The sequence below is a fragment of the Triticum dicoccoides genome, chromosome 2A (assembly GCF_002162155.2).
Source record: "Triticum dicoccoides isolate Atlit2015 ecotype Zavitan chromosome 2A, WEW_v2.0, whole genome shotgun sequence".
NCBI classification, from domain to species: Eukaryota; Viridiplantae; Streptophyta; class Magnoliopsida; order Poales; family Poaceae; genus Triticum; species Triticum dicoccoides.
The window spans coordinates 574,805,918-574,814,951 of NC_041382.1; positions in this window are offsets into that span (position 1 = coordinate 574,805,918).

Here is a 9,034-nt window from a genome sequence, read left to right on the forward strand (position 1 = left end):
CCTCTTCCCAGCATGCATCGCGTGAAATAGGACCTCCCCAAGAACTCCATCCCCCATGTGAGCTCCTATCTGCAACATTTCACAGCGATTTTTTTAGGGATCATTTCACAGCGAATAGCAGCCCTACGAACAAACAAACAGTCAGTCTCGGGCCAGCCCAAAAGTGGCAGCGTTGTGCAAAATTCCACAAATTATTGCGCTCGCTAGGGATCGAACACAAAGACCTCCAGCTCTCACGCGCACAAGCCTAGCCAGTGACTAGATCGAGCAAAAATTTCGTTACTAATGAGTAGCGCGGAGTCAAGAACTACAAACATCCATAGATATTTGAAGGTTTTTTGAAATTTTGAACACGTTTTTTCCGTGAAAAAATCGATTACTTCTGAAATGCAGACATTTTTCAAAATTTAGAACAATTTTTTTAAAAACACAAATAATTTTGAAAATAGGAACACATTTTTAAATTCTATTTTATGAATTTATTTGATGTTTAAAAAATTACAAACAAACTTTGTACTAAATCGGGGACAGTTGATCGAAATTCCCCTCGCCGACAGCCCAGGCCCACACTCCCAAATGTGGACCAACGCCCACCAGGTGCCAGCCCAGCCTACGCATGACTCGGTCAAAATCGGGGACATCCGAGCATATCTGTCGACGGGAGCTCCTAACGGGCGCGTTATGCGCCCGCTGTGGAAACGGGCGCCTACAACAGCGCGCTGGCGGGCCGGCCCATGAACACGCTCACAGTGTAAAAAATATTTACAGCGCGAAAACCACCATAAAAAATTCGATCATGTGAGGTATCGAACTTGCGCCAATTAGCTTAAGTGCATGGTTTGCCAACCAGTAAAGCTATTACGCCCCCTGTGAAAGTTTTCAACGCGAAACATATTAAACCAAAAGTATAGCCGCACTATTTAGAAAAAAAAAACATGACTTCTTTAAAAGAAATGTGAACAAATTTTGAATGTCCACAGATTTAAAAAACAACACGAATTATAAAAAAATCATGTATTCCAAAAAAGTTCATCGATTTTCAAAAAACTTCATAGATTTTGAACAAAAGTTCACCAAATTCCGAAAAAAGTTCACCGGTTCTCTAAAAATGTTCATCAATTAGAAAAAAGTTCACCTATTTTTAAAATAGTTCATCAACTTAAAAAAAAGTTCACCAACTTTAAAAAAGTTCATCAAATTTCATCATTTTGTGAAAAAAAAGATCATAAATCAACAAAAGGTTCATCTGATTTTGGAAGAAAAGTTCACAATTTTTTGAAAAATTTCACTAATTTTGAAAAGAGTTCGTGAATTTGGAAAAAGTTCATGGATTTTGGAATAAGTTCAACGTTCTTTGAGAAAAAATGGCCATCGATTCTTTAAAATAAATAAATTACAAGGGCATAAAAAGCTCTCACGACATAGAGAACGAATAAAAGAAGCGAAAGTAACACTTAGGCACACATGGTTCGTAGTCCAATTGGTAGTTTCGTGCTAACTCGATAGACAGATCCCGGTTCGAACCCCCGAAAGGGCACCCTTTTTTTGCTCGCGCTTCAGATTGAACGGGAAAAAAAGAAAGACGGGTCGGCCCAGCACCGCTCGGGGGGTGTGCGCCCGTTTGTTAGAATCGAAGAAACGGGCGTAGTGGGCGCTGTTTAGGGTTTGCCTCTATCGACTGGATCGCTACTGGGAGTTTCAACATCCATAAAGTTGTCAGCCCATGTTTAACGAACTTCTTGTTGTATTGATATCAAAGTTACCGGCTGGTAACTTTGGTACTAAGGTAACTGCATAGAAGAATTTGGTGACACCATTCAGAAAAAAAAACCCGTCAATGCTTAACAACATATAGTCTAATTTTGATGATCTCGTCAAAACAAAGCGGATCATGAAGATCGATCATAAATCCGAGTAATGATCTGAGAGAGATATGATTTTGTAGTTGCAGAAGCAACATTTGGAGCGTTGATGTCATTGCTTTTGTCGCCCATAGAAGCATGCATATCGCTGGCGAATCGTTCCATATTTTCTGCCCCTTTAAAATTAGCATGTATGATCTCACATGGGATAAAAATGTGAAGTGTGAACATGCCAAGCTCATCTGACAAATCACCTCTTCATCATTTGTACGAAAGCCATGCGGATTTGCCGACAACTCATTGTTCTGCCGCCTACTTGCTTCCGCGCGCAAGGGGTGGGGAGGGGGGCGGGGGGTGTCATTGCGACATTATCGTCAACCTAAAAACTTCACTAGTAGAAAACAGGGCTTTGGTCCAGGCCGGGTCAGCCCATTAGTCCCGGTTCAGTCCAATGGGGGCATTGGTCCCGATTCGTGAGCCCAGGGGGCCGGCCGGGCCACGTGGGCCATTGGTTCGTGCCTCAAACCGGGACTAAAGATTAGACCTTTAGTCCCGGTTTGAGGCACGAATCGGAACTAATGGGGTTGAGACCTTTAGTCTCGGTTCATGCCACGAACCGGTACTAAAGGTCCCATTTTCAAACTCTACCCCCCCTGGATTGCCTTTTCAGTTTTAAAAAAAATAAAAGAAAATGATGGAAATGTCAAAAAAATAAAAGAAAATAAGTTTCCCATGTGATATGTGGTCTAGTTGTTGGGAAAATTTACAAATGTGAATTTTGACTTTATTTGCAAAATCTCTCTGAAATTTGTAAAAATGGGCATAACTTTTGCATACTAACTCGGATGAAAAAGTTTTTTATATGAAAAATCATCTACTCAAAAAGTTACATCCAAATTTAATCAGGGGAACCCCGTTAAACATTTTCAAAATCCTCAAAAACCTAATAGAAAAAAGTTACGGGGCTTTTAAGATCTAGAGTGAAAAAAATCGAAAAAATTCAAACAGTGGGCAAACTTTGGTCAAACAATGGTCAAACTAATTATTCTAGAATATTAGTGTTACTAAATAATTATTTCTGTTATTTCAATTTTGGTCAAATCTGGTCAAACTGTGGTCAAACTATGGTTAAACAATGGTCAAACTAATTATTCAAGAAATATTAGTGTTACTAAATAATTATTGTTTTTTTAAACAATAGTTTCAAAATAAAACTATGAAATGTGTCACTTCATGCTCAAGCAAAATTCCTAAAGGTTAATAGGATTGACATCTTAGTATTGTCAGGAAAACAAAAAGTGCAGACTTGGAGCGAGGGAGAATAGAACCCGGAAGTTAAGCGTGCTCAGGCTGGGGGAGTGGGAGGATGGGTGACTGTTCGGGAAGATAGATGATTTGGAATGATGAGGGGTGATTAGAGGATAAATTGAGAAGTGATGAGGGGTGGTGATTACAGACTAGAGGTTAAAATAATTCAGAAATTTGAAAATAAAAAAAATAAAAAAAATAAAAAAATTCAAAAAAAATCATAAAATTTCCTTTAGTCCTGGTTGGTGTGTTACCAACCGGGACTAAAGGTGGAGATCCACATGGCCGCGCCCTTTAGTCCCGGGACTAAAGTGAACCGGGACTAAAGGGATAGGCATTAGTACCGACCCTTTAGTCCCGGTTCCAAAACCGGGACTAAAGGCCATTATGAACCGGGACTGAAGACCCTTTTTCTACTAGTGCTTGACTTAACCATAGGTGCCTCTCTTAATTCTCAAGAAATTTTGAGACTCATTTATCTTGAAATTTCGGGACTAAGAAATGCTTAGGTGTTTCTAAGCATAGATCACCATCGCTCTTTTATATTAGGAATATTTATGGACTCTAATCGGTTGCCATTTGTTTGGGCCAAGCACGGCTGTGCAACAAATCCGGTTGCACAATCCTAATCAATTGGCCCATCAAATTTTGTTCTAATTGAGCAAATTTTGTTCTAATTTTGTTCAAGAATATTAGTGTTATTAAATAATTATTTCAGCTTTTTTGAATTTTGGTCAAATCTGGTCAAACTATGGTCAAACTGTGGTCAAACAATGGTCAAACTACTTATTCAAGAAATATTAGTGTTACTAAAAAATTATTGTTTTTTAGAACAATAGTTTCAAACTCAAACAGTGAAATGTGTGACTTCATGCTCAAGCTAAACTCCTGAGGGTTAATAGGATTGACATCTTACTATTGTCAGGAAAACAACGAGTGCAGACTTGGAAACGAGGGAGAATAGAACCCGGAAGTTAAGCGTGCTTAGGCTGGGGGAGTGGGAGGATGGGTGACCGTCCGAGAAGTTAGATGATTTGGAATGATGAGGGGTGATTAGAGATTAAATTGAGCAGTGATATGGGGTGATTAGAGATTAGAGGTTAAAAAATTCAGAAATTTGAAAATAAAAAAAAATTCAAAAAGAAATTCAGAAAATTTCCTTTAGTACCGGTTGGTGTTACCAACCGGGACTAAAGGTGGACCGGCCACGTGGGGGGCCTTTAGTCCCGGTTCTGGATTGAACCGGGACTAAAGGGTCAGGGCATTAGTACCGACCCTTTAGTCCCGGTTCAAGAACCGGGACTAAAGGCCCTTACGAACCGGGACTATAGGCCCTTTTTCTACCAGTGTAGAGGAACCCCTCGAACAAGAGCACTTCAAGCACCGGCTAATAGCCACAGCTAGAAGCCTAAAAAAGAAACAACAGAAGCTTCAAGCTGACCAAGACCTGCTCAATGACAGATGGACTAATGTCCTGGCAGTCGAAGAATACGGCCTCGAGCGACCAAAAAAGAGATACGCGAAGCATAAGCTGCTACCCCAATTCAATGATGAGGCGTTGGAGCCCATACTACCCGTGCGTAATGCGGCTGACGGACCCGATAGCCCTGAAGGAAATATGCCCTAGAGGCAATAATAAAGTTACTATTTATTTCCTTATATCATGATAAATGTTTATTATTCATGCTAGAATTGTATTAACCGGAAACATAATACTTGTGTGAATATATAGACAAATAAAGTGTCACTAGTATGCCTCTACTTGACTAGCTCGTTAATCGAAGATGGTTATGTTTCCTAACCATAAACAAAAGAGTTGTTATTTGATTAACGGGATCACATCATTAGGAGAATGATGTGATTGACATGACCCATTCCATTAGCTTAGCACCCGATCGTTTAGTATGTTGCTATTGCGTTCTTCATGACTTATACATGTTCCTATGACTATGAGATTATGCAACTCCCGTTTGCCGGAGGAACACTTTGTGTGCTACCAAACGTCACAACGTAACTGGGTGATTATAAAGGTGCTCTACATGTGTCTCCAAAGGTACATGTTGGGTTGGCATATTTCGAGATTAGGATTTGTCACTCCGATTGTCGGAGAGGTATCTCTGGGCCCTCTCGGTAATACACATCACTGAAGCCTTGCAAGCATTGAAACTAATGAGTTAGTTGCGGGATGATGTATTACGGAACGAGTAAAGAGACTTGCCGGTAACGAGATTGAACTAGGTATTGGATACCGACGATCGAATCTCAGGCAAGTAACATACCGATGGCAAAGGGAACAACGTATGTTTTTATGCGGTCTGACCGATAAAGATCTTCGTAGAATATGTAGGAGCCAATATGGGCATCCAGGTCCCGCTATTGGTTATTGACCGGAGACGTGTCTCGGTCATGTCTACATTGTTCTCGAACCCGTAGGGTCCGCACGCTTAAGGTTTCGATGACAGTTATATTATGAGTTTATGAGTTTTGATGTACCGAAGGAGTTCGGAGTCCCGGATGAGATCAGGGACATGACGAGGAGTCTCGAAATGGTCGAGACGTAAAGATCGATATATTGGAGGACTATATTCGGACATTGGAAAGGTTCCGAGTGATTCGGGTATTTTTCGGAGTACCGGGTAGTTACGGGAGAAGCAATGGGCCTTGATGGGCTTTAGTGGGAAGAGGAGAAAGGGCCAAGGGGCTGCTGCGCCCCCCTCCCCTCTAGTCCGAATTGGACTAGGGAAAAGGGGGCCGGCCACCTCTCCTTCTCCTCCACTTCCTTCTCCCTTCCTCCCCTCTTGGTGGACTCCTACTAGGACTTGGAGTCCTAGTAGGACTCCACATCCTGGCCGCACCTAACCTTGGCCGGCCTCCTCCTCCTCCATCCTTTATATACTGAGGCAAGGGGCACCCCAAAGAAAGAAGTTGGTCCACGTGATCTTATTCTTAGCCGTGTGCGGCGCCCCCAGCCACCATAGCCCTTGATAATATTGTAGCAGTGCTTAGGCGAAGCCCTGCGACAGTAATACATCAAGATTGTCACCACGCCGTCGTGCTGACGGAACTCTTCCCCGACACTTTGCTGGATCGGAGTCCGGGGATCGTCATCGAGCTGAACGTGTGCTAAAACTCGGAGGTGCCGTAGTTTCGGTGCTTGATCGGTCGGGCCGTGAAGACGTACAACTACATTAACCAAACGCTTCCGTTGTCGATCTACAAGGGTACGTAGATCACACTCTCCCCCTCTCATTGCTATGCATCACCATGATCTTGCGTGTGCGTAGGAATTTTTTTGAAATTACTACATTCCCCAACAGTGGCATCCAAGCCTAGGTTTTATGTGTTGATGTTATATGCACGAGTAGAACACAAGTGAGTTGTGGGCAATATAAGTCATACTGCTTACCAGCATGTCATACTTTGGTTCGGCGGTATTGTTGGACGAAGCGGCCCGGACCGACATTACGCGTACGCTTACACGAGACCGGTTCTCCCGACGTGCTTTGCACATAGGTGGCTTGCGGGTGACAGTTTCTCCAATTTTAGTTGAACTGAGTGTGGCTACGCCCGGTCCTTGCGAAGGTTAAAACAGCACCAACTTGACAAACTATCGTTGTGGTTTTTGATGCGTAGGTAAGATTGGTTCTTGCTTAAGCCCGTAGCAGCCACGTAAAACATGCAACAACAAAGTAGAGGACGTCTGACTTGTTTTTGCAGGGCATGTTGTGATGTGATATGGTCAAGACGTGATGAGATATAAGTTGTTGTATGAGATGATCATGTTTTGTTGAAGTTATCAGCAACTGGAAAAATCCTTATGGTTGTCTCTCTATTGCATAAGATGCAAGCGTCCAATAATTGCTTTACTTTATCGCTATGCGATAGCAATAGTTGCAAGAGCAATTGTTGGCGAGACGACCACGTGACGACACATTGATATAGATCAAGATGATGGAGATCATGGTGTCATGCTGGTGATGATATAGATCATGACAGTACTTTGGAGATGGAGATCAAAGGCGCAAGATGATGATGGCCATATCATGTCACATATTTTGATTGCATATGATGTTTATCTTTTATACATCTTATTTTGCTTAGTTTGACGGTAGCATTTTAAGATGATCTCTCACTAATTATCAAGAAGTGTTCTCCCTGAGTATGCACCATTGCCAAAGTTCGTCGTGCCTAGACACCACGTGATGATCGGGTGTGATAATCTCTACGTCCATCTACAATGGGTGCAAGCCAGTTTTGCACACGCAGAATACTCGGGTTATACTTGACGAGCCTAGCATATGCAGATATGGCCTCGGAACACGGAGACCGAAAGGTCGAGCGTGAATCATATTGTAGATATGATCAACATAGTGATGTTCACCAATGAAACTACTCCATCTCACGTGATGATCGGACATGGTTTAGTTGATTTGGATCACGTGATCACTTAGAGGATTAGAGGGATGTCTATCTAAGTGGGAGTTCTTAAGTAATATGATTAATCGAACTTAAATTTATCATGAACTTAGTCCTGGTAGTATTTTGCAAATTATGTTGTAGATCAATAGCTCGCGTTATTGCTTTCATATGTTTATTTTGATATGTTCCTAGAGAAAAATTGTGTTGAAAGATGTTAGTAGCAATGATGCGGATTGGATCCATGATCTGAGGTTTATCCTCATTGCTGCACAGAGGAATTATGTCCTTGATGCACCGCTAGGTGATAGACCTATTGCAGGAGCAGATGCTGACGTTATGAACGTTTGGCTAGCTAAATATGATGACTACTTGATAGTTTAGTGCACCATGCTTAATGGCTTAGAATCGGGACTTCAAAGACGTTTTGTACGTCATGGACCATATGAGATGTTCCAGGAGTTGAAGTTAATATTTCAAGCAAATACCCGATTTGAGAGATATGAAGTCTCCAACAAGTTCTATAGCTAAAAGATGGAGGAGAATCGCTCAACTAGTGAGCATGTGCTCAGATTGTCTGGGTACTACAATCGCTTGAATCAAGTGGGAGTTAATCTTCCAGATAAGATAGTGATTGACAGAATTCTCTAGTCACCATCACCAAGTTAGTAGAACTTCGTGATGAACTATGATATGCAAGGGATAACGGAAACGAATCCCGAGCTTTTCATGATGATGAAATCGATGAAGGTAGAAATCAAGAAAGAGCATCAAGTGTTGATGGTTGACAAGATCACTAGTTTCAAGAAAAGGGCAAAGGGAAGAAGGGGAACTTCAAGAAGAACGGCAAGCAAGTTGCTGCTCAAGTGAAGAAGCCCAAGTCTGGTCCTAAGCCTGAGACTAAGTGCTTCTACTGCAAAGGAACTGGTCACTGGAAGCGGAACTGCCCCAAGTATTTGGCGGATAAGAAGGATGGCAAAGTGAACATAAGTATATTTGATATACATGTTATTGATGTGTACTTTACTAGTGTTTATAGCGACCCCACAGTATTTGATACTAGTTCAGTTGCTAAGATTAGTAACTCGAAACGGGAGTTGCAGAATAAACAGAGACTAGTTAAAGGTGAAGTGACGATGTGTGTTGGAAGTGGTTCCAAGATTGATATGATCATCATCGCACATTCCCTATACTTTCGGGATTAGTGTTTGTCACGACCGGGTTTTCTAGGTAGTCAATTTCCAGAAAAGACCGTCGTGCTCATCAGCCCCAGGATTACTGTTAGCTGATGAGGCTCCAACTTGATACAGAAATTCCAAGCCGAAAACAAAATATGTAGTACAAGACCATTCTGGCCTGTGAGTACAATAAAGGGTTTCTAGTGGTTGATGGCGGAAGTGGTCTGTGGATCATCAGTGTCTATGGGACTCCAATTCCCACAGGAACAG